We start from the raw sequence: 25,152 nt of genomic DNA, 5'->3' as shown, positions 1-25,152 counted from the left end.
TCATCAACACTGGCTTCAAGTGTATCTTAATCACTGACGTACATCCATGGTAGATATATACTTGTATCACCTAGCTGAGTGTTTATGTATGTCATCAACACTGGCTTCAAGTGTATCTTAACACTGACGTACATCCATGGTAGATATATACTTGTATCACCTAGCTGAGTGTTTATGTATGTCATCAACACTGGCTTCAAGTGTATCTTAACACTGACGTACATCCATGGTAGATATATACTTGTATCACCTAGCTGAGTGTTTATGTATGTCATCAACACTGGCTTCAAGTGTATCTTAACACTGACGTACATCCATGGTAGATATATACTTGTATCACCTAGCTGAGTGTTTATGTATGTCATCAACACTGGCTTCAAGTGTATCTTAATGCTGACACACAACCCTCTTGGTCATATCCCTGTATCACCTATATCACAAATATCTGTCAAATGATAATCTGATACAGCCTGTCATAACTGTCGTATCACACAGAAGAGCACTATTACTGTACATATCTACTGGTGTCAATATAACAAATATCACCCGATACATCTGTCAACAATAATCTGATACAGCTTGTCATAACTGTCGTATCACACAGATGATCACTATTGCTGTACATATTTACTGGTGTCAATATCACAAATATCACCTATACATCTGTCAATGATAATCTGATACAGCTTGTCATAACTGTCGTATCACACAGAAGAGCACTATTGCTGTACATATCTACTGGTGTCAATATCACAAATATCACCTAATACATCTGTCAACAATAATCTGATTCAGCCTGTCATAACTGTCGTATCACACAGAAGAGCACTATTGCTGTACATATCTACTGGTGTCAATATCACAAACATCTGTCAATCATAACTTAACGTAACAGACTGTCAACACAATAATATCAAACAGATGAGTACCGGGTACTATTTTTGTGTAACTACTAGTGTCAATAACACAAATATCACATTGTTTATCTGCCTGTTATAATCTGACTCAGTCTGTCATAACTATGACACATACAGCTGAGTATTTCTATCACAATTACTTGACTGGTTAATTAAAACAACAAAAACAAATGAAAACAGACAAAAAAATTCATGCTTTCCCTTTCTTGTGACAGAAAGTAATTAAAGCATGGCATGTGAACTAAGAAGGCCCACAACTTGACACATGTTCCGCTCACTGCAACTGTTGCCTAATGTTCTTGATTTACAATACATTTTGGTGCACTGATCATCCAAGTTAACCCAAGAATTCTCAAGGAAAACCAAGTTCTATGGATAGTCAACTTCTTTATTGCAATGAGTGCAACGTTTCAGTGCAGGTATACCTGCTAGATCACACTGACATGTACATGAAAACCTTGATAAAAACAGACAATGTTATCTCATATATCAACGAGCAATGCAGTTAGGGACAATAATCTTTACTCCAAATTTTCTTAACCTTGATAATCTGGACTATTGCATTCTGAAACCCTGCTCATCTGGACAAAAATCAATCCAGAAGACTGTTAATCTTGAGAATGTTACTGTAGAACCCTGCGAAATTTGGACAATTCCAAAACCTTGTTATTGATAATATTCCTCCAGACCCAAGCTAATCTGGACAACATTACTCGGGAACCTTTCTTATTCTGACAAATTTTACCCCATGTGTCTTCCTGGGTGCCGTTGTACAAAACAACCTTGGCGCTAAGACGACCTTAAGCTTATGTTAAGGTATGGGAATTACGGTCACCTTAGCGCTAAAACTACCTTAAGTTTATGTTAAGGTATGGGAGTTATGGCCACCTTAGCGCTAAAACTACCTTAAGTCTATGTTAAGGTATGGGAGTTACGGTCACCTTAGCGCTAAAAGTCTATGTTAAGGTATGGGAGTTACGGTCACCTTAGCGCTAAAACTACCTTAAGTCTATGTTAAGGTATGGGAGTTACGGTCACCTTAAGTCTATGTTAAGGTATGGGAGTTCACGGTCACCTTAGCTAAAAGTCTATGTTACTACCTTAAGTCTATGTTAAGGTATGGAAGTTACGGTCACCTTAAGCTATGGGAGTTATGGACTACCTAAGACTAAGTCTATGTTAAGGTATGGAGTTACGGTCACCTTAGCTAAGACTACCTGAAGTCTATGTTAAGGTATGGGAGTTCACGGTCACTACCTTAAGTCTATGTTAAGGTATGGGAGTTACGGTCACCTTAGCGCTAAAAGTCTATGTTAAGGTATGGGAGTTACGGTCACCTTAGCGCTAAAACTACCTTAAGTCTATGTTAAGGTATGGGAGTTACGGTCACCTTAAGCTAAAACTACCTTAAGCTAAAAGTATCTATGTTAAGGTATGGGAGTTACGGTCACCTTAGCGCTAAAACTACCTTAAGTCTATGTTAAGGTATGGGAGTTACGGTCACCTTAGCGCTAAAACTACCTTAAGTCTATGTTAAGGTATGGGAGTTACAGTCACCTTAACGCTAAGATCACTTTGTACAACGGCACCCAGGAGTTCAGTAGGTTGTATATTATTTATACCAGTAAGGTTTCTTCACGTGGTAACCTGTTCAACCAAAAACCCAAACCAAAGCATCTGCAAGAAGAATCAATGTTCAATGTGAAGTTTTACTTATGTAACGCAGTGTTACACGATGACTCTGAGCATGCATGGCACAAAGTACTGTGGAGTGGGTGGAGGAAGAATTTGTGTGTGATACGTACACCTCCCAGGTGTGCAGTACAGCATCTATTGATGGCCACCTCTCCTGCATCCAGCCCATCTGGGGGTCATTACCAGGCATATCACCTGTCTTGAAGGAATCCCACCAATCACAGACCAGACACTGATACAAGGGCTGATAAGTCTCAAACAGGTGCTTTCTTTAAAAACCAGACATGCATATCCCATGTTTACAACAGTGTTACCATTCCTATTGTGGCCATTGCGTATTGTGTTCAACATAAACATATTTTACCAAGCTAATCACTCTCCCAGGAAAAAGTACTTTGCCTATGGTATTCACAGATGAGGTATACAGAGCGATGGGGGTTATGAACACATAGTTTGAAAAGATTACTTACAGAAATAAACCTTCACTTTTCTTCAATTCCAACATGGCAGTTCACGTCAGTTCTCAATAGTGGATTTGTCAGAGTGTTATAAAGCTTCAAAAATCTTGAGACACATGTTAAATTATTTTTCTACTTTTGGCAAGAAGCTTATGGAAACACAAATACATCTTCACTGATAATGGAACTCTGAAGAAGAATGCTCCACAGCTCGCTAATCGTACCATTATAGACACGTCTTTTTGTGCAGTGAATGTACTGAGCTCTAGTGTTCGCGGTGTAAATATGACGGTATTTGCTTCATTTCAAAATGAATATAAATAAACAGTATTTCTTAAGAGACACAAATGTTCAATGTGTATATAATTAGCAAGTGACAGAAAAACAGGTTTGGTATGTTAAGCAATTAACTTGCCAAGCTAGGTCTACGTAACAGGAACGTAACACGGAACATGAGGAGAGAAGAACGCAGTAATTAGTCATGGTATTACACAAAGAAGAATATGATGATCGTTCATGTTCAGAAGCACCTTACCAACATATCTTATCTATCTTGGAATGTTAGCTTCAATTTCAATGCCATATTTCAAAATCTTAGGCGTCAAAGGAAACAAAGTTGACCACAAAAGGAAGACAAATGTCTTATACTGTCACACACAAAGAACTGTCAAGTAGTGATGACAAGCTGTGAGGTATTTTGTATCTTGGCATGTGAGGAACGGGTGCGATAAGAGCCTTCTTGACTCCATAAAATTGACAAATTTCAAAGCCATGGAAACCTTTGTAAAATGTCGTGAAAGTTAACAAAAGTGTTAAGATGATTGACATCTCACTTTTGTTCCTTAGAAAATAAGAGGAGATTTATTGCTTAAATCCATGAAAAGCAACACTTTTTAACCTCTTTGCACTGAAAGATAAATCTAATTTAAATTTAGGCACATTTTTCAACATAACTGGAGCAAAAAGTGCATATTACAATTGACATTAATCCACCAGATGTTCATGAAGGGTAAAAGGTACACAAAAAAGTATCTGCAACAACAGAAAATGCAACAAAGATACCGAGTCACTGGGTGGTGGGGTAGCCTTGTGGTTAAAGCATTCGCTTGTCACACTAAAGGCCTGGGTTCAATTCCCCACATGGGTACAATGTGCGATTCCCATTTTCTGGTGTCCTCTGCAGTAATATTGCTGGAATGTTGCTAAAAGCAGCGTAAAACACAACTCCCTTACTACCCAATCACCAACTCGTAGGCAACAAGTCAACCATAAAATTGAGATATGTAATGGATTACATGGTGTAGATCAGATCACAAATTATATATTTTCATCTTGATCAATGTTGTCAAAAACAACAACTTAACCTTGAGACCCACTTGTTGACTGCTATCTGAAGTGAAGCTTAATGCACACGAAGCGGAAACCTCTTTATCCTTACACACTTAATATTTACTGTGGATTAAATAAGTCAGTTCTGTGACTTCTCTTGTGTATATGTTAGCTCGTAAATGTTGACAAAGGTGTTATGTAGCAGATGCTGTTCCCCTGCAGGAGATGACGTTGCCAACATCAACGTGCTCACAGTATCAGTGTATCACTTTTAAAATCAACAGATGAACACACAACTCATAAAAAAATCAAACTTATGATATGAAAAAAGAAAAATGACTATTTCTCAGTTCATTTACAGTTTAACACTATGGGAAGTTGTTTTTTTCTGTTTCTCAGTTTCGTGTTTATCTTGTGCACATGCTATGCAGAATCTGATTGGACCAGACTTTACAGGGATGAAGTAGCACCTAGTTGATGTTAGCCATCAACACACTTGGGTATACGCGATTTATACCATGCTTATATATAGGCACCTGTTGCTATGGATATTACACATCAAAGTCAGACTGATGCAAAAACTTGCTTCAACAGGTGCTGGGCTCACAGATGGCATAAGACGTGGCATTTGCCAGAAAATCCATGTGTCATTTCAGTCGGATCAAATGAAAAAAACATTTCTTTCAGCTGAAAGTGGTAATATTTTTTCAATATATTTGATGGATTAGGAACATCTGGTAACATCGTGTGCAGAGCTCAGGTGCTGCTGGAGGTGAGACAGATTGACGAGACATTTGTAATGTCATACAAGACATTCGTCGTGCCATCTCCGTGTTGTTGTTGGATCACAGCATCATCATATTAGTATGTATGTGCGTGTTTACTGTTTAACTGACTGAGTTTGGTTTTACGCCACTTTTAGCAATATTCCAGCAACATCACAGCGGGGACACCAGAAATGGGCTTCACATATTGTACCCATGTGGGGATTCGAACCCGGGTCTTCGGCGTGACGAGCCAACGCTTTAACCACTAGGCTACCCCACCGCCCTTACTGTTTAACAGCACCCTCAGCAATATTATATGGATATGATGGCAGCCTATATTACTTAGTCTGGACTAGACAATCATGTGATTGACTAATCTTCTTAATGCCTTTTGACCTCCCCAGCTTACCAACAAGACATTTTCCACAAAAAATGAAAGAAAATGTCACCAAGAAACTGAAAGGACTTATACCACTTATTTTCTAGTACTACTGCTGCTACTACTACTACTACCCATGAAGACCCGGGTTAGAATTGGCCTTAGTAACCCATGCTTGTCATAAGAGGCGACTAACGGAATCGGGTGGTCAGGCTCGCTGACTTGGCTGTGACATCCTCATATCCCAGTTGCATAGATCGCTGCTCATAGTGTTGATTACTGCATTGTCTGGTCCAGACTCGATTATTTACAGACCTCCGCCATATAGCTGGAATACTGAGTGCAGCTTTAAACAGCAAACAAACATACTACTACTACTACTACTACTACTACTACTACTACTACTACTACTACTACTACTACTACTACTAGTCTTATAAAGTCAAGTACATAAATTAATCTTCAATGAATGCTTTAAGATCAACCATATTAAAACCCCAGTGAATGAATCGGTGTGCAGTCGATGTGTCATTCTCAGCTCCTTTAGGATCATACATCTTCTATTTGATGGCATCCTTCTGACTGGTATAAAGAAACATCCCAATGATGTCCAGTTGAGTATTCAGCAGCTGCAGACACCAGTACAGGGAAACTGTTCCATCACAATGACTATTGCTGTTTTTAATTGACAGGGCGAAATAAATCAGTTATACAATCCCATCAAAACCTATGATTGATTGCGCAACAAATTATCAATACTTCTAGGTCCAATCCATTCAAATTACTACATCCAAATTTTGAATGTTTCATTTGTTCTATCAATATGTATTGATGCTCAAGACAAATAATTCTTCCAAATTTAGCCTACTTAGTATTAAAAGTAAGTTTGCTTTTCCTTGAAATGGTGAACATACACAATGCATTTTTATAGTATCTGCTTTGTTTTCTATATTATTAATAAGACACTAAGTCTATATTTTTTCTTTTGGATAATTCAGATGAGAAAAAGATCCCCAGTACCTCATTGTGTCGTATGACTGACTTCAGTGGGGATCAGGTGGTTACTAAACAATATACAATACCAGTTATAGGATATAAACCTACAAAGATACCAGGCTATACAATACTAAATACCACCAGGGTACCAGTTATACAATACTAAATACCACCAGGGTACCTGGATATAAAATACTAAATACCACCAGGGTACCAGTTATACAATACTAAATACCACCAGGGTACCTGGATATAAAATACTAAATACCACCAGGGTACCAGTTATACAATACTAAATACCACCAGGGTACCAGTTATACAATACTAAATACCACCAGGGGATACTACAAATACCACCAGGGTACCAGTTATACAATACTAAATACCACCAGGGTACCAGTTATACAATACTAAATACCACCAGGGTACCAGTTATACAATACTAAATACCACCAGGGTACCAGTTATACAATACTAAATACCACCAGGGTACCAGGATATAAATACTCAATACCACCAGGGTACCAGCTATAAAATACTAAATACCACCAGGGTACCAGTTATACAATACTAAATACCACCAGGGTACCTAGGGTACCAGTATACAATACTAAATACCACTAAATACCAGGGTACCTGGATATAAAAATACTAAATACCACCAGGGTACCAGTTATACAATACTAAATACCACCAGGGTACCTGGATATAAAATACTAAATACCACCAGGGTACCAGTTACAATACTAAATACAATAGGGTACCTAATATACTAAATACCACCAGGGTACCAGGGGTACCAGTTATACAATACTAAATACCACCAGGGTACCAGTTATACAATACTAAATACCACCAGGGTACCTGGATATAAAATACTAAATACCACCAGGGTACCAGTTATACAATACTAAATACCACCAGGGTACCAGTTATACAATACTAAATACCACCAGGGTACCAGTTATACAATACTAAATACCACCAGGGTATAAAATACTAACACCACCAGGGTACCAGTATACAATACTAAATACCACCAGGGTACCAGTTATATAAATACTAAATACCACCAGGGTACCAGTGGATACAAAATACTAAATACCACCACCAGGGTGGACCTAAATACCACCAGGGTACCAGTTATACAATACTAAATACCACCAGGGTACCAGTTATACAATACTAAATACCACCAGGGTACCAGGATATACAATACTAAATACCACCAGGGTACCTGGGTATACAATACTAAATACCACCAGGGTACCAGTTATACAATACTAAATACCACCAGGGTACCTGTTATAATACACCAGGGTACTATACAATATTCAATACCACCAGGGTACCAGGATATAAAATACAAAATAACACCAGGGTACCAGTTATACAATACTAAATACCACCATGCTACCAGGATATAGAATACTTAATATCACCATGGCATGATTATAAAGAATACTCAATATCACCAGTGGAGTATTCTAGCACTCATAATTTGTGATACTCGATTCTGATTGGATACCAAGATACTTAAATGACAATTTAAGGACCGTAATTAAAGTGACTGTAGATCCTGTGGATTCGTTTGTTGTCAATCCCAGATTCAGCATCTTTGGTTATCAGGTTTGAAGAAGAATTTCTTGACCCTAATCCCAGTGAAGAAACTATGAAGCAGCAGTTCAAAAGCGGCAGTATATTCAACATGATCTACGGGTGTTGACGGACTTTGAACGCCTTCAGTTTTACATTTAGCTCTTAAATTTCCGAAAACAGAGTCCTATCTGAATTCTAGATCCTGTGGTGTTAAACCTCTGGTTATCTACATGCAGGACTTCGAAGTTGTGTTAAACCCCAGTGACTCACACTCTTGAAACCCCAGCTGGTAGTGGACCACCATTATACAGCAGGAACACAGAGTGAGTGAGTAAGTTTAGTTTTACGCCACTTTTGGCAATATTCCAGCAATCACACAGCGGGGAATGAATGACAGAAATGGGCTTCACATTTTGTATTCATGTTGGGAATTGAACCTGGGTCTTCCCAACCGCCCCGGAACACAGAGACACAGGCTTCTCTCAAACAAACATAGGACAAGGGTAGCAATACCATCATGGAAGGTAGGTGTGTGGATGCATGCTGGGAATGTGAGCGATGCAGATAAGCAGGTCTTTGTAGTCGGTACTGGCTTCTGTAATACACATGCTCTGACAGTGATTGATGCACTTGCGGAACCCCTGCGGACAGCATGCAGACCTGCACTAATCAGGTGGCCATGTTTGGTGCAGGGAGACAGGTGTCATTGTGTTTCATCTGAACCCTGGATTGATTCACTGTACTCATATTCACGGATGCCCCGGATTTCACTTTAATGCTGAGTTGAACACCTCTGCTGAAAGAACCTTAACTGTTAAAGGGGTGGTCAGGTAGCCCAGTGGTAAAAGCATTTGCTTGTCATGCAGAAGGCATGGGTTTGGTTCCCCACATGGTTGCAGCCCATTTCTGGTGTCGTCCGCTGTGATGTTGCTGGAATTTTGCTAAAATCGGAGTAAGACCATACTCACTTAAGTGTTTGAGTGAGTTAGTGAGTGAGTTAATATTTAACGTCACATCGGCAATATCTCAGCCATATGTAGACCTAAGTGTTTGATAAGGCTCTATGTCAAATCATCACATTGTTACAGTTATAAAGTCTTTGCAATTCACATAATATCTTTCCTTTACAGGGGCGGTGGGGTATGCTAATGGTTAAAGCGTTCGCTTCTACACTGAAGACCCGGGTTTGATTCCCCACATGGGTACAATGTGTGAAGCCTTTTTCTGGATTCCCCCCACTGTGATGTTGCTGGAATATTGCTAAAGCGGGGTAAAACCATATACACTTACTCATTATGTTTTTCAACAGTAGAACAATTTGTCAAAAATGCACCTCAACGGCTCGGGTAAGAATCACCTAATATTACCATGCATGAAGGCACCAAAATCATTATCTACATTCCAGAACTCCCAAATCCACTGGTCATGGTCAATCCCTTGAACATTTACCAACTTCTAAATAAGTCAGGAATCAGCTGTCTGAATGTCTCAACTGGAGAGATAACCAGTATCGGTGAGCTCACAAGTGTCTTGCTGAGAACTGTTGTCATAAAGTTTCGTTCTGTTTCAAACTGATGTGATAATGTCTGACCAGCATACATTACGATACCTCCAGCCAGCTCAGTCAGGGCGTCTTTTGATCCTGAAATTTACGGTCTCCTGTATCATTGTATCATTTACAATATTGAAATCTGGTGTTACCCTTGTGTCTGTGGAATGTTCGGTGGAATTAATGTTTACAGACTCCTTCTCGGTGGATATCATTGCAACATAATCAGTAAGGTTTCCCTTTCAATCACGTCAAAATATCATCTAACACGAGATACTCACAGAGATACAGGACATTTCGAGAATGTCTGTATAACTAGCAATAAACCCTTAGTACAACTCTGGCAGAGATCTTTGGTATTTGAGTACCAAATGTGCCCACTGGTATTCCAGATAATCAGTTGTACATCTTTATGCTTTGGTGTACATGGCTTGATTGGTATTTTGGAAGTTGGTAATAAGGAAGTTATTATACTTAATTGATGCCAACTTCTTTATTATATTATACTTTGGGTTATAGATTCTTGTACTGTAGACACTCCTATTTGACAACGGTGTAAGAATCTATATCAAACATCACATCATAGTATAATATAAAAGTGTCATCCATAAAGTATTCATCCTCGATAATCTCCAGGGTATACGTTCCGATAAATCTCCACTAGTACCCTGGATACATCTACAACTCGGCCCAATAATTTTATTACCGCACTTTGTTGACTTTTTATCCAATCAGGTGTCTGCGCTGGGAAATTGAGCTTAATTTATACCATTCGTCAAACTTTGACATTGTCTGCGTGTAATAAGGGTTGTTATATACTGCAAAATTGATATACATAATAAACCTGGAACTGACAAAACCATGACCTGTTATTTTAGGAACATGATTTAATTTAACCGGTTATTTTAGGGACATGATTTAATTTAACCGGTTATTTTAGGGACATGATTTAATTTGACAAGGACTATCATAGGCATTATCTATAAATACAAGTCTTGTAATAATGCTTAATGCTTGAAACTTTCATTAAATATACATTAATACATAACACATAAATGTCATTGCAATGTTGTAAATCACCTAAATAATAAACCATAAATAGTGAACAACAAAAACCCAAATATGGATTACCTCTATGATACATGTGGTCTCACCTCAGGCAAGTGACTTTGTTCAAAATTGCCTCTGTTCACCCAGCAGAAAATGGGTACCTGGTTGGATAAAGTCATGTGACTATAACCTTCTAGTGCCTAACAGGCAGCTTGGGTTATCCGGGGTAACAATAATCAGATTCTTATTACAGCGGGTCAGTGAGCAACTAGTCAGGTGGATACTTGGCGCTAATTAAATGAATTAGTAGTAGTAGTAGTATTGAGAAGATGTTTAATCTAAAATGTCATGAATGATAATGTACCTAAATGTCATGAAAAGTTGACTTCATCTGTAATGTTTATTACCATCCAACCATAAAATAATTTTTAAAATAAAGTTGTTGACACTGCTGAATAGTCTGAAATCTGTACCTCTGTCTGGACAGCAAACAAATTACCTTGTGCTAATCATCATAAACAATAGAGTGCTAACTATCTGTTATCAAGGACACTCATTTTAAGGTTCAAAATATTATAAAACCTTACAATAACATTCACATAAATGTTAATCACTAACATGGTTGGTCCATATGACCTTTATATGTTGTGATTTGTCAATTATCAGTTCTATACTACCTATACATTATGAGAGTATCGTGGGAGAGTGAGTTTAACATCACAGCTATATGGCGCCGGTCTGTAAATAATCAGACCAGATAATCCAGGGATCAACAGCATGAACATCGATCTACGCAACTGGGAACCGATGACATGTTGTCAACCAAGTCAGCGAGCCTGACCACCCGATCCCGTTAGTCGCCTCTCACAACAAGCATGGGTTACTGAAGATCAATTCTAACCTGGATCTTCATGGGTGGTATGCTAGTATGAATATCAGTCCAGAGGTCACTTCTTGAAACATTGACAGGTCATTGGTCCCCATGTATGCTCTCCATTGTTGTAATCATAGAGTTGCTACTTATATATTTTGTAAATGGAAATAAATCTGTGCATATTGTACTGGTCAGCTCTTTTCTATAAGCCCAGTTACCCCTCTCGGTTCGATTCCCTACATCAGTACAATGTGTGACTTTCTGCCAATTAGAATATTGCTAGTTCATTCCCTCACTCTTTTCTATATTGTGTTAAATCTGCCAAATGAGTTCAGTCCCCTAATTGTGTAAAATCTAAATGTAAGTGTGTTGACTCTCAATGCAGTCATAGTCGTCATTTGTTTCTTATGATAGGTTTATATATCAGATGGTATCGACCTGTAAAGATACAGCAAAACAGCTCTACTGATTGCCCATACGAAGAACAAGAATGGAAGAATTAATATCTTCAGTCTAAGAAAGTATTTCTTAACCATCATCCCTTGCTTCCTTGTTGCAGTAGAGTTTTCTCCCCTGTAGTGTGGTTATCTCCCTTATCTTGAGGTCATCCATCAAATACCCTGGCCGACACAGAACTGAACATAGTGAGATGATGCAGAGCCTTGTTCCTGGGGGTTTAGTAGGACATTACAGTGTGTAGTCAGCTCCTGGAGGATAAGATATATCTCTTATTGCATACTTGGACAGGAAATATTTGTCACTGGGAACGTGGCCTCTTCATTATGGAAGACCAGTGGGTAGAGACTGGCAGTACATGAAGATATGGAGGATCAGAGGAGCGGCCACAGAACATAGCATGCTTCCTGAGTAAAGGCACATATTCTGGGGAAGAAGTCATGTATTTAGGGTGTAGGGTTTGGTGAAGGGTGGGTGGGTGCTGGTGCAGGGTGGGTTAGTAGCTCTGCTGATATAACACAAATTCCTGAAAAGGCATTAAAGTATTATTCTATATTATTCTAGGTTAGGTATTGGTGTTAGTGTTGGGTTGGATCTCGGTGTTGGTGTTGGGTTGGCTGTAGGGTGGGTTGGGTGTTGGTGAAGGGTGGGTTGGGTGTTAGGTGTTGGGTGGGGTGGGGTGGGTGTTGGGTGGGTTGGGGGTTGTTGAAGGGTGTGTTGGGTGTTAGGTGTTGGGTGGGTGTTGGTGAAGGATGGTTTGTGTGTTGGGTGGGTTGGGTGTTGGGTTGGTTTTAGGGTTGATTGGTTGTTGGTGAAGGTGGGTTGGTTGTTGGGTGAGTTGGTTGTTGGTGAAGGATGGGTTGGGTATTGGGTGGGTTGGGTGTTGGTGAAGGATGGGTAGGTGGGTGTCTACCATTGAGTTGGTTGTAGGGTGGGTTGGGTGTTAGTGTTGGTGTTGGGTTGGTTGTTGGGTGGGTTCAATGTTGGTGTAGGTTGGGTTGGATTTGGTGTTGGTACAGGGATAGAGTGGTTTGGTTTTCAGATACGGTAAACGTTGGTGCACGGTGGATGTAGGGTGATGATTGGTGTAAAGGGGTTTGGGTTGGGATATTATGAACTGTTCATGACTAAACAAGCACACAAGATGAAACAGTCCAGAAATCATTATTGTTCTTTATGAAGAGACTTGATACCATTACTACAGCAACACCCAGGAGGACACTACAGGGCATTGACAGGTTGATACAATATGAATGCCTATTGTAAGATAAGCTTTCCTTTCCATTTTACAAAAAGCTTCAACAAATAAAGCAGGATTACTGTAACACAACATACCTATTAAGCAATGTCCATATGCAATCAAGAGAAATTATCCCCTTTAAGAACCAATAGCTCTGTCTCCAACGCTTCAGATCAGGACAGTGAGCAGGCCCTGGGGAACTTTTCAAGTATGTCGTTAATGCATCTGTTTTATACAAAATATGCATTTTTCACTTGCGGGCAAAAAGTAAGGATAATTTATTTGAAATCCAATATTTATCTCCAAAATTAAAATAGTTCTATGATAAAGAATCCAAGTTTTAAGTTATGTTCACAAACAAATTCAAGCATGAAGTTCTTCTTGAAAGTCATTTAGAAGCTGGACAAACGTTGATACATGAGTGATGAAGGAACAAGAATTCGGTCTGAAATGTTGATAAAGAATAAAAAGTTGTTATCCATAAAAGATGTCATGTATTCAAATTCAAGCATATATGAAATCATGTATTCAAATTCTTTTAGTGTCATGTAATATTTTCAGAAACAACCAAAGATGTGAAAGAGTCAAAAAGAATTTGACCTTTTGCATTTGAAAAAAGACACTTGCTATTGTAGGAGCCATCGAAACAGAGAGGGACAATCAGAAGCAGCGACTGTTTGACATTTTTAACAGAAGACATTAAGGAAATGCTCAACAGTACTTGATTCATTAAAGTCCTACTAGCATGCTTTACAACCAATTAAAATATCCTATAAATGTCAGGCTGCCACGTCCCATCTCGGACACGTATTGATGTGCGTGTACCTCAAAGCGGATATAGTGCAAGATGGCCTTGAGACGAACCCTGATCTCCGAACTCCAAGAAGCACATATGGAAAATATTAACACAACTTCATTAACCAATTCCAAACATGAAACCATCTATTAGGGATCATTAGTAAAATGTCAAATATGTTCAATATGCACTACAGTGATCTATTTGCCATAAATCTGGCTGAGACGCTGTTGAGTGAGCCATAAAGGTAGCCATTACCAGGTCCACAAACTTTGGTAGGCGGAACTTTAATAACTTTTCCATTAGACAGTACAGCACTGAAGGATGCTGCCATTTAATGATTACAAACTGTAGGCCAGGCACTTCCTAATCATGAGGAGAAAATGCACTCAGCTATCTCGGGTCCCCATTAACATCATGTCCTTGTTAAGTCCTGATTTGGGGAAGATTATTGGATCTACTGAAGCGATGTCAACCTGTGTGTTGCAAGGTCTCAAAAAGTCACGATCAACCAGTGGCTACTTTTTCACCTAGCAACATGGATGTTCTTCCTCCAGATGCTCTACCTGGTGAAGTTCTACCTGCAAACTCTACCTGCAGCCTCTCTACCGACTGATGATCTACCTGTAGATAGATGCTCTATCTGCTGACTCTCTATCTGCAGACACTCTACCTGTATGCACTATATAAACTCTACCTGTACGCTCTATATAAACTCTACCTGCTGACGATCTACCAGCATACTCCCCATCAGCTGCTGATCTACCTGTAGATAGATGCTATATCTGCTGACCCTCTACATAGACCCTCTTCCTGTACCCTCTACATACAGTCTACCTGTACTTTCTACATACGGTCTACCTGTACTCTCTACATACAGTCTACCTGTACTCTCTACATACAGTCTACCTGTACTCTCTACATACAGTACACATTCACTCTGTACTCTCTACATACAGTCTACCTGTACTCTCTACATACAGTACCTGTACTCTAGTCTACCTGTACTCTCTACATACTGTACTCTCTACATACAGTCTACATACAGTACTCTGTACTCTCTACATACAGTCTACCTGTACTCTCTACATTCTAGTCTACCTGTCTACTCTCTACATACAGTCTACCTGTACTCTACATCTACATACAGTCTACCTGTACTCTACCTGTACACTCAACATACACAGTCTACCTACCTTGTACTCTCTACATGGTGACTACCTGTATCTCTACATACAGTCTACCTGTACTCTCTACATACAGTCTACCTGTACTCTCTACATACACTCTACCTGTACTCTCTACATACAGTCTACCTGTACTCTCTACATACAGTCTACCTGTACTCTCTACATACAGTCTACCTGTATCTCTACATACAGTCTACCTGTACACTCTACATACACTCTACCTGTACAGTCTACCTGTACTCTCTACATACAGTCTACCTGTACTCTCTACATACAGTCTACCCTGTACTCTACATACAGTCTACTCTCTACATACAGTCTCTGTACTCACTATACAGTCTACCTGTACTCTCTACATACAGTCTACCTGTACTCTTACATACATCTCTACATACTGTACTACCTGCTGATCTTGTACTCTACATACACCTATCACCTGCCTCTCATACCTGCACCTGTACTCTCTCAGCCTGTAATCTCTACCTGTAGATACTGTATCTCTGACCTCTACATACAGTCTACCTGTACTCTCTACATACAGTCTACCTGTAGATGCTCTATCTGCTACTCTCTATATACAGATGTTCTACCTGTACTCTCTACATACAGTCTACCTGTACATACAGTTTACCTGTACTCTCTACATACAGTCTACCTGTACTCTGTAGTCTACCTCTACTCTCTACAGTCTATCTGTACTCTCTACATACAGTCTACCTGTACTCTCTACATCTCTGCACATACCTGTACCTCTACATACAGTCTACCTGTACTCTCTACATACAATCTACCTGTACTCTCTACACAGTCTACCTGTACACTCTACATACAATCTACCTGTACATACAGTCTGTACTCTCACATACAGTCTACCTGTACTCCCTACACTCTACCTGTATCTACAGTCTACCTGTACTCTCTCTATGTACAGTCTACCTGTACTCTGATGATCTAGCTGCTGACGTACTACCCTATGCTCTATCTGCTGACTCTCTATATACAGATGTGAACCTCTACCTGCTGACCTGTATCTCCTACAGACTCTACCTGTACCCTCAGCTGCTGACAATCTACCTGTAGATGCTCTATCTGCTGACTCTCTATGTACAGACTCTACCTGTATACTCTACACACTCTACCTGCTGACGATCTACCTGTAGATGCTCTATCTGCTGACTCTCTATCTGCTACAGACTACCTCTACCTGCTCTCTACATACACTCTATCCTGTACATTCTACCTGCTGACGATCTACCAGCAGACTCTCTATCACCTGCTGATCTACCTGTAGATGCTCTATCTGCTGACTCTCTATATACAGACGCTCTACCTGTACTCTCTACATACACTCTATCCTGTACATTCTACCTGCTGACGATCAACCAGCAGACTCTCTATCTACTGATGTTGTACCTCCAGACTTTCTACCTGCATACATGTTACCCCCAGACATTCTATCTTTAGAAGCTCTATCTGAAGACTCACTACTACCCTCACTGCAGACACCCTTCCTCCAGCATTCTGCCAACAGACATATTCTATCTTCAAACTCTACCATCAGACTCTCACTCAAACAAACTGCAAATGCTCTACCATCAGACTCTCACTTGATCTACAAATGCTCTACCATCAGACTCTCACTTGATCTGCAGATAGATGCTCTACCATCAGACACTACCTCCAGACACCCTGCCTCCAGCTGTTCTTCCAACAGATGTTTTATCTCCAAACTCTCTATCTGTCAGCATTTTACCTACAAAATCTCTACCTGAAGATTCTCTACATGCATACACTCTATGACTGGATGAACCAGCCAGACTCACATTATATACAACTTGACTTTTACAGATGTTTTGTCAAATATGCCGAACTTTAATGGAATTGTTATTTTTAGTTAGGTGTGAAGGTACGAAACAAGTGGAATGCCTGACACCAACTGTCATTGGAATTACCATTTGACTTGAATCAATCAGCTCTCTTGATTGAAACTTGAAGTGAAATTGCTTAATCAGTTTACACATGAACATCAACCAGTGCTGGACTGATGGATTAAAACACACTGACTGGGAAATGAAATACAACAGGCCAAGAATATGTAAGTGATTGGTTGTATAAGAGAGTGATTAATTATACCATATTAAATAACATGCATTTTAAAAAATAATCCTGATTTGGAATAGTATTACCAGTAATTTAATTTCCCTCTATCTAACCTCCAAGTGAGTGAGTTTAGTTTTACGCCACTTTTAGTAATATTCCAGCAATATCACAGCAGTGGACCCCAGAAATGGGCTTCACGTATTGAATTAACATGGGTCTTTAGCTTGACCAGCAAACGCTTTAACCACTAGGCTACCCCACCAGTTAACAAGAAACAATAAACAAAAAATATATCAGATTTGTTTGTATATGGCCATGCTCTGAATATATACGTAGAGAAACAAATAAAGGAACACAGGAAAATTCAAACATTCCTTTATTATTTTCCAGTTTTCATCACCACAGCGCTATTCAAAGCTGGTAATGAAAACTAGAAAATATTATAGGAACACTTGAATTTTCATGTGATCCTTTATTTGTTTCTCTCCGTATATATGGATTAGAAAATGAGGAATATACAGCTGCATAAACGCCTGAGAGTTTCATTGAAAAACAAATCCGGGTCTTCAGCGTGACCAGCGAACGCTTTAACCACAAGGCCACACGCACGCACACACGCACGCACCGCGCACACACACACACACGCACACACACACACACACACACACACACACACACACACACTCCAAGTAATCACAACCACATTCTAAGGTCTCCAGCATGATGACTGACGGTCCTAAAACATTTGTAGTACATGACAAAACCCTTTCTGGCATAAGTTAATTCCAGCAACATTATACAAGAATCCAATACTCTGCAAACAACCAATAAATACCCTGGAATGAACCCGGACTGAAACCAGGACTGAAACCCAAACCTCAGATGAAAACCTCTACCATAAACTGTCATTCTAATCATCTGATGTGTAATGAAATCAGCAAGCTGATCACAGCAACAATCAGCTAATGGCCACGAAACTGTCATTATAACCGAAAACATTTGAATGTAAAAGTGTATGGCTGTTTTCATGATAGAGCATCTGTTTTCCTGCTTGAACAAACACTACAGACATCGGTTTTCAAGAAGTTGGCAATACAATATCATGTCCTTTAACTGACTGACTGGGTTTGGTTTTACGCCACTTTTAGCAAAATTCCAGCTACATCATGGCGGGGGACACCAGATATGGGCTTCACACATTGTACCCATGTGGGGATTTGAACCGGGGCTTCAATGTGTGACGAGCCAACACTTTAACCACTAGGCTACCCCACCGCCCCTCATGTCCTTTGAAGAAACATTTGACGTAGGATTGAGATACAGTTAACCTGCATCATCTGGATTTGTTATTGAATTTTTCTTGTCGCTGAATAAAGGACTGTGAAACCAATGTTATTCAACAGAGATATGGGATATGGTGTGGTACTCAAGTAAATTATCATATACTGCTCAAAGCAAGTAAAGGATTCAATGACTAAAAATAAAATAAAACAACAATTGAGGCAAAAGTCATCATTGCTTGTAAGTTTATTATTCCACATCCATAGCTTGCTTAAGAAGACCCATTTCTGGTGTCCCCTGCCGCGATATTGCTGGAATATTGCTGAGAAGTGGCGTAAAACTAAACTCACTCACTCACTTAAGATCAAACTCATCTGTACTTTTCACCTACAGATTCACTCAAACAATGAATACAAGTGTCCGAGTTACTTTTAATCACTTTCCATTTAATCATACAGATAAACATGGCTACCAGTCAAGCACTGGTTATGAAAACCTTGCAGCCATCTTGATATTTAGAAAATGACTTACAAAATGTGAACAGAAACTTAACTAATAGTTGATCCAGAAACCCAGGACAAACTTTATATCAAACTAAGCTTTGAGTTTGATGTTTTCAACAAACTTGAATCCCCTGAGGAATGTCTACAAAAAGATTCAGGTCAACCCATCAAGCCGTCCATGCTCCAGGAGAAGTCAGAAATAGATGGTGGCCATTATCGGTTTTCCAATTTTAATGCCATGAACAAATTGCCCCACTGTGGTGCTAGGCATTCTGCAAAAGTTTTAGTTTTATCTGTGTAGCTGTTTTGCAGAAGAAATCCTCGGTGAGAGTTAACAGTCCGATGCCAAGGGAAGGAGACGAGGCGTCACTTCCTGCACTGACATCTCTGGTTTACAACTGTTAATATCCTTTGTTTGTATCTCAGCTGAAGTACAGGACCATGTAATTTATTCATATTACTGTAGGTAATACGTCAGTGTAACTATCCCACAGATAAGCTATAATAATATGCATGAGTGAGTGACCTGGATGCTGCTGCTTTGTATTCAATTCTAGTTATACCATTGTAAACAGATTACCATGGGAGGAAAGCCTGAGGGTATACTATTCTGGTGAAATCCACTAGCTTGGGTAAGATATTAAGGAAACTAGAAACATAATCAGACAAAGCAGGATTCAAACTAGACTAAGGCTTAGTCTCTGAATATATATAATTTTGATAGTAACAAACAAGCCCATTTATACTGAAAAGGAGCCCTAGGGAGACCAGAGATTCAGAACCTGAGGAAATCTAGACTTGCTTTATTTAGGGCTTTAGCACTGCAGAGAGGGCTTGGCAGTAGGGAAATTAATGTGGTTCAGGGACTGTGAGACAGACTAGATTCAAACCAACAGTCATTTCTGGGATGTCCAAGGGATGCAACTCTGCAAGGCAAATTTAAGGACAAGTCAATTGTTTCATTTACTATATACAATCTATATATAAACATGCCATGAAAGATTAACCATAGTAAATCAAAAGAATCAGGGGGTGCTTCCTGGGAGTAGTCTATGTTGTTCAGTACCTCTTTCAGCAATATTCCAGCAAAATGACCTGATCAAATATTCAGATCTGGACCAGACAATCTGGTGATATTCTGAACATTTTATGCACACTGACATGGTACAATAACACTTCATCCACCAAGTCACTGATTCTAGTCAACTCAACAAGCAGACTGACTGACTGACTGAGTTTGGTTTTAAGCCGCTTTTAGCAATATTCCAGCAACGTCACAGCGGGGGACACCAGATATGGGCTTCACACATTGTGCCCATGTGGGGATTCGAACCCGGGTCTTCGGCATGACGAGCCAGTGCTTTAACCAATAGGCTGCCCCACCGCCCCTCAACAAGCAGAGGTACCTGGGGACCTTTTCTACCCTGGAATCTCAGTGGGACAGCTGACACTGTAAATTTAAAAAATTTAAAATGATGACAAAGATTTTGAAGCCTTTATTCCAATGAGAATAACTGCTACACAATGAAGAGCTTTGATGACATAATGAAGTTGATGATATATTGTTTTAACAAAAGTAAATATTCTAATTACATGACAATAGGTCATGGCATCATTTCTGTAATTTTGTTGATAGTGACATTGATGACAATGTAAGAGGTGTTTCTTGTGCTTTTATTGTGTAAAAATGTTGTTCTGTAATCAAAGAGAGATATGAGTTTGTAGTGTTCTGTGGTACTGACAATTAGTCAACAAAAACAGACTTTTATGACTTTTAAAATAACTATTCATATTCTTTATCACCTTCTTTGGTTTAACAGTACAACAGTGTTTGTTTGGTTCTTTGTACTTTAATAATACTTTCAGCAATATTTCAGCTATATGCCACCTGTAATGAATCAAGTCTGGACCAGACAATCCAATGATTAGCATCATGTGCATCAATCAATGTAACTGAAATTCAAGTCAACAAGCCTCACTACCCGATCCTGTTTCCGCCTCTTATAACAACGATGGGATACTGAAACAAAATCAAAGCTAAGACTTCATTGGTCTCTAAAAACTACAATGCTACGCCACTGCCATAGTCAATACAGAAGTTGATTATTTTTCGACATGAACTATCAAGAAATTATGTACATTAATAAAGAAATAAGCAAGTGATATGTCATCCTTTAGATGTTATCAGGCATGACAAAGTGAATCTGACCAACTGGCATATCTTTCATTTGATATCAATAACATTTCAATATGGTAGCCCCTGTTCCGCTACATTTGTACTCACATAGAAACTGATAGCAACCTGGTTATTGCATTGTGAAATAATATCAGTGTCAATCACCCCATCCCTCTCTCCTGGCAACCTTTACCTCCCCAATTACCTATATTACTTATCACGATATATAACAAAAACATCCCATAGACTATAGTTGACAAGAATGCTCTAGAGGCTGTCAATGTCATGTAAAGGTGTCGAGGTGTCAGTGGAATTATGTGTCTGGACACCTCCCGACAGATGGATTCCTGCTCTCCATCTCCCTGGACACCAGCGGTGAATAAAACATCATATCGCCTGTCATATACGATATCATATACACCGGCATCTCCTCTCACAGATTAATCCAGTGATGACTGACCCATAACAATGTGCGCTTGACATTCTGTCCTGAGATAACCCACTATGACAGCCCAGACAGTTCTCTTGGTTAACAAAGGTTAGAATAAACATTGTTTTGTGATCATGCATTTATAATTTGTTGGAAAAATATTGTGCTGACATTTTGTAATAGATAAAATGTAGACCTCATTGTCTGTATATGTACTTGGTTCCAGAGAGAGTGACATAAACCATTTCTATCCAGACAAGCAGAAACTCGGTGAATAAGAGATATTTCATCCTCACCAACATACACTTTCCACAGAATACAGTAGGTATTTAGGGTATGGGGAGAATCCATTCAATGACATTAATAAAATGACAATAGCAATACCGACAAAGTTCTCCAAAGCGGTGCCTGCTGATTTCATCAATGAGAGGATCCTTTTGTAAATGAAGCTGTTAACTCTTTCAGCATTCATTCTGAACATAAAAGCCTAAATTTGTTATCAAACATAAACGATTTGACATTTTCAATATCATGAATGTGTAAAACGTATCTGAGAAGAAACACTATATCCTCATTGTTTGTCAAACACGTAGTCCCATAAATAATGTCATTACAATTCAAACTACAAAGCTACAAAATAAAAGAGAAAAAGAAAATCCAACAGGGGCCTTGAACAAAGGTTATTTTCATGATTTTCGCCAATAGAAACTTGCCACAGTATTCATGTGTGAGTGGATTCATGTCTTAGTGTATTCGCTAGTGTCTGTGAGAGTTAGTCAGTATGGTTTTACACCGGTTTTAGCAATATTTACACATTGTGCCCATGTAGGAAATCGAACCCAGGTCTTCAGCTGTAACCATTTGGCTACCCTACTGCCCAGTGTCTGGGAGAGTTAGTGAGTGAGTATGGTTTTACACCGGTTTTAGCAATATTTACACATTGTGCCCATGTAGGAAATTGAACCCAGGTCTTCAGCTGTAACCATTTGGCTACCCTACTGCCCAGTGTCTGGGAGAGTTAGTGAGTGAGTATGGTTTTACACCGGTTTTAGCAATATTTACACATTGTGCCCATGTAGGAAATTGAACCCAGGTCTTCAGCTGTAACCATTTGGCTACCCTACTGCCCAGTGTCTGGGAGAGTTAGTGAGTGAGTATGGTTTTACACCGGTTTTAGCAATATTTACACATTGTGCCCATGTAGGAAATTGAACCCAGGTCTTCAGCTATAACCATTTGGCTACCCTACTGCCCAGTGTCCGGGAGCGAGATGGACTCATTGTCTGAGGATGATAATACATGTACAAGGGTCTGTTTGTTTGTTTGTTTGTTTGTTTGTTTGTTTGTTGTTTATGTCACTCTCAGCAGTGTTCCAGCTACATGGCAGCAGTTTGTAAATAATTAAACCTGGACCAGACAATCCAGTGATCAACAAAATGAACATCAATCCATGCAAATTGGGATGTGATGACATGTGTAAAGCAAGTCAGCGAGCCTGACCACCCGATCCTGCTATACGCCTCTTACAACAAGCATTGGTTGCTGAAGACAATTCTAACCCAGATCTTCATGATTTTACAAGGATCTGATTTTTTACAGATTTTACACATATGTGAATTAATCCCAGTTCAATTACCCCTACCTATTAGTGGATCCTTTTCTGTTTCTGTTAATTTTTTTTTACATTTAACGATTCAATTTCGTATCACCACATCTGTACTTGTCAGCAATAAAATCCCCTCTCCTGCATAACACGTCTTGCCCTTGAACCTAATGAGGAAGTAATTAGGCCAGTTTACGATCATTATCAGCTGATTCCTGTTACAAGACATTCATACCATGATGCAATTAGTGCAACTAATTTTTCTAACCAAATTCCATCATTTTATTCACACTGCATCAATTATAGTTTAAGTTTATGGTACTTTCATGTGGCTCCCTGCTGTAAGTAACACCACGTGACTCAGTCTGTGATGACAGAGAATTGCCCATGAACTGCTTGGCTTGAAGGAATGTAATACAGTCTGTTGGCTATCAAGACATAACCTGAACACATAACATACTTACATCAACATCACCTTAAGTGGGACAGTGTTGTCTGGGTACTGTCTGTAATATGTGATATTTACCTGTGTGACACATTAATTACTACATTTTTCAACCACCAGTAGCTGAGACTGTATTGTCTTGGAGTACAGATTTACCTGTGTGACACATTAATTACTACATTCTTCCAACACCTGTAGCTGAGACTGTATTGTCTTGGAGTACAGATTTACCTGTGTGACACATTAATTACTACATTCTTCCAACACCTGTGTGCTTAATTACTACATTCTTCCAACACCTGTAGCTGAGACTGTATTGTCTTGGAGTACAGATTTACCTGTGTGACACATTAATTACTACATTCTTCCAACACCTGTAGCTGAGACTGTATTGTCTTGGAGTACAGATTTACCTGTGTGACACATTAATTACTACATTCTTCCAACACCTGTAGCTGAGACTGTATTGTCTTGGAGTACAGATTTACCTGTGTGACACATTAATTACTACATTCTTCCAACACCTGTAGCTGAGACTGTATTGTCTTGGAGTACAGATTTACCTGTGTGACTTCTTTCCTGTGTGAAGCACCTGTAGTGGCATTCTTCCATTGTCTTGGAGTACACCTTAATAGCTGAGACTTGTATTGTCTTGGAGTACCTGTAGCTGAGACTGTATTGTCTTGGAGTACAGATTTACCTGTGTGACACATTAATTACTACATTCTTCCAACACCTGTAGCTGAGACTGTATTGTCTTGGAGTACAGATTTACCTGTGTGACACATTAATTACTACATTCTTCCAACACCATTCTTCCAACATCTGTAGCTGAGACTGTATTGTCTTGGAGTATTAATTAGATTTACTGTGACATTAACACATTAATTACTACATTCTTCTTACCTGTGTGACCAGGCTGAGACTACATTCTTCCTTGGGTAGCACCTGTGTGACACATGAGACTACATTCTTCCAACACCTGTAGCTGAGACTGGTCTTGGAGTACACAGATTTACCTGTGTGACACATTAATTACTACATTCTTCCAACACCTGTATTGTACCTGTGTGTTAATTACTACATTCTTCCAACACCTGTAGCTGAGACTGTATTGTCTTGGGTACAGATTACTACACATTAATTACTACATTCTTCCAACACTTGTAGCTGAGACTGTATTGTCTTGGAGTACAGATTCTTCCAACACCTGTAGCTGAGACTGTATTGTCTTGGAGTACAGATTTACCTGTGTGACACATTAATTACTACATTCTTCCAGCACCTGTAGCTGAGACTATTGTCTTGAGACTGTATTG

The sequence above is a fragment of the Haliotis rubra genome, unplaced genomic scaffold (genome assembly GCF_003918875.1).
Source record: "Haliotis rubra isolate DU_JTF1 unplaced genomic scaffold, ASM391887v1 Scf148, whole genome shotgun sequence".
NCBI classification, from domain to species: domain Eukaryota; kingdom Metazoa; phylum Mollusca; class Gastropoda; order Lepetellida; family Haliotidae; genus Haliotis; species Haliotis rubra.
The sequence above is the reverse complement of the archived record's forward strand: the minus strand, read 5'-3'. Positions refer to the sequence as shown.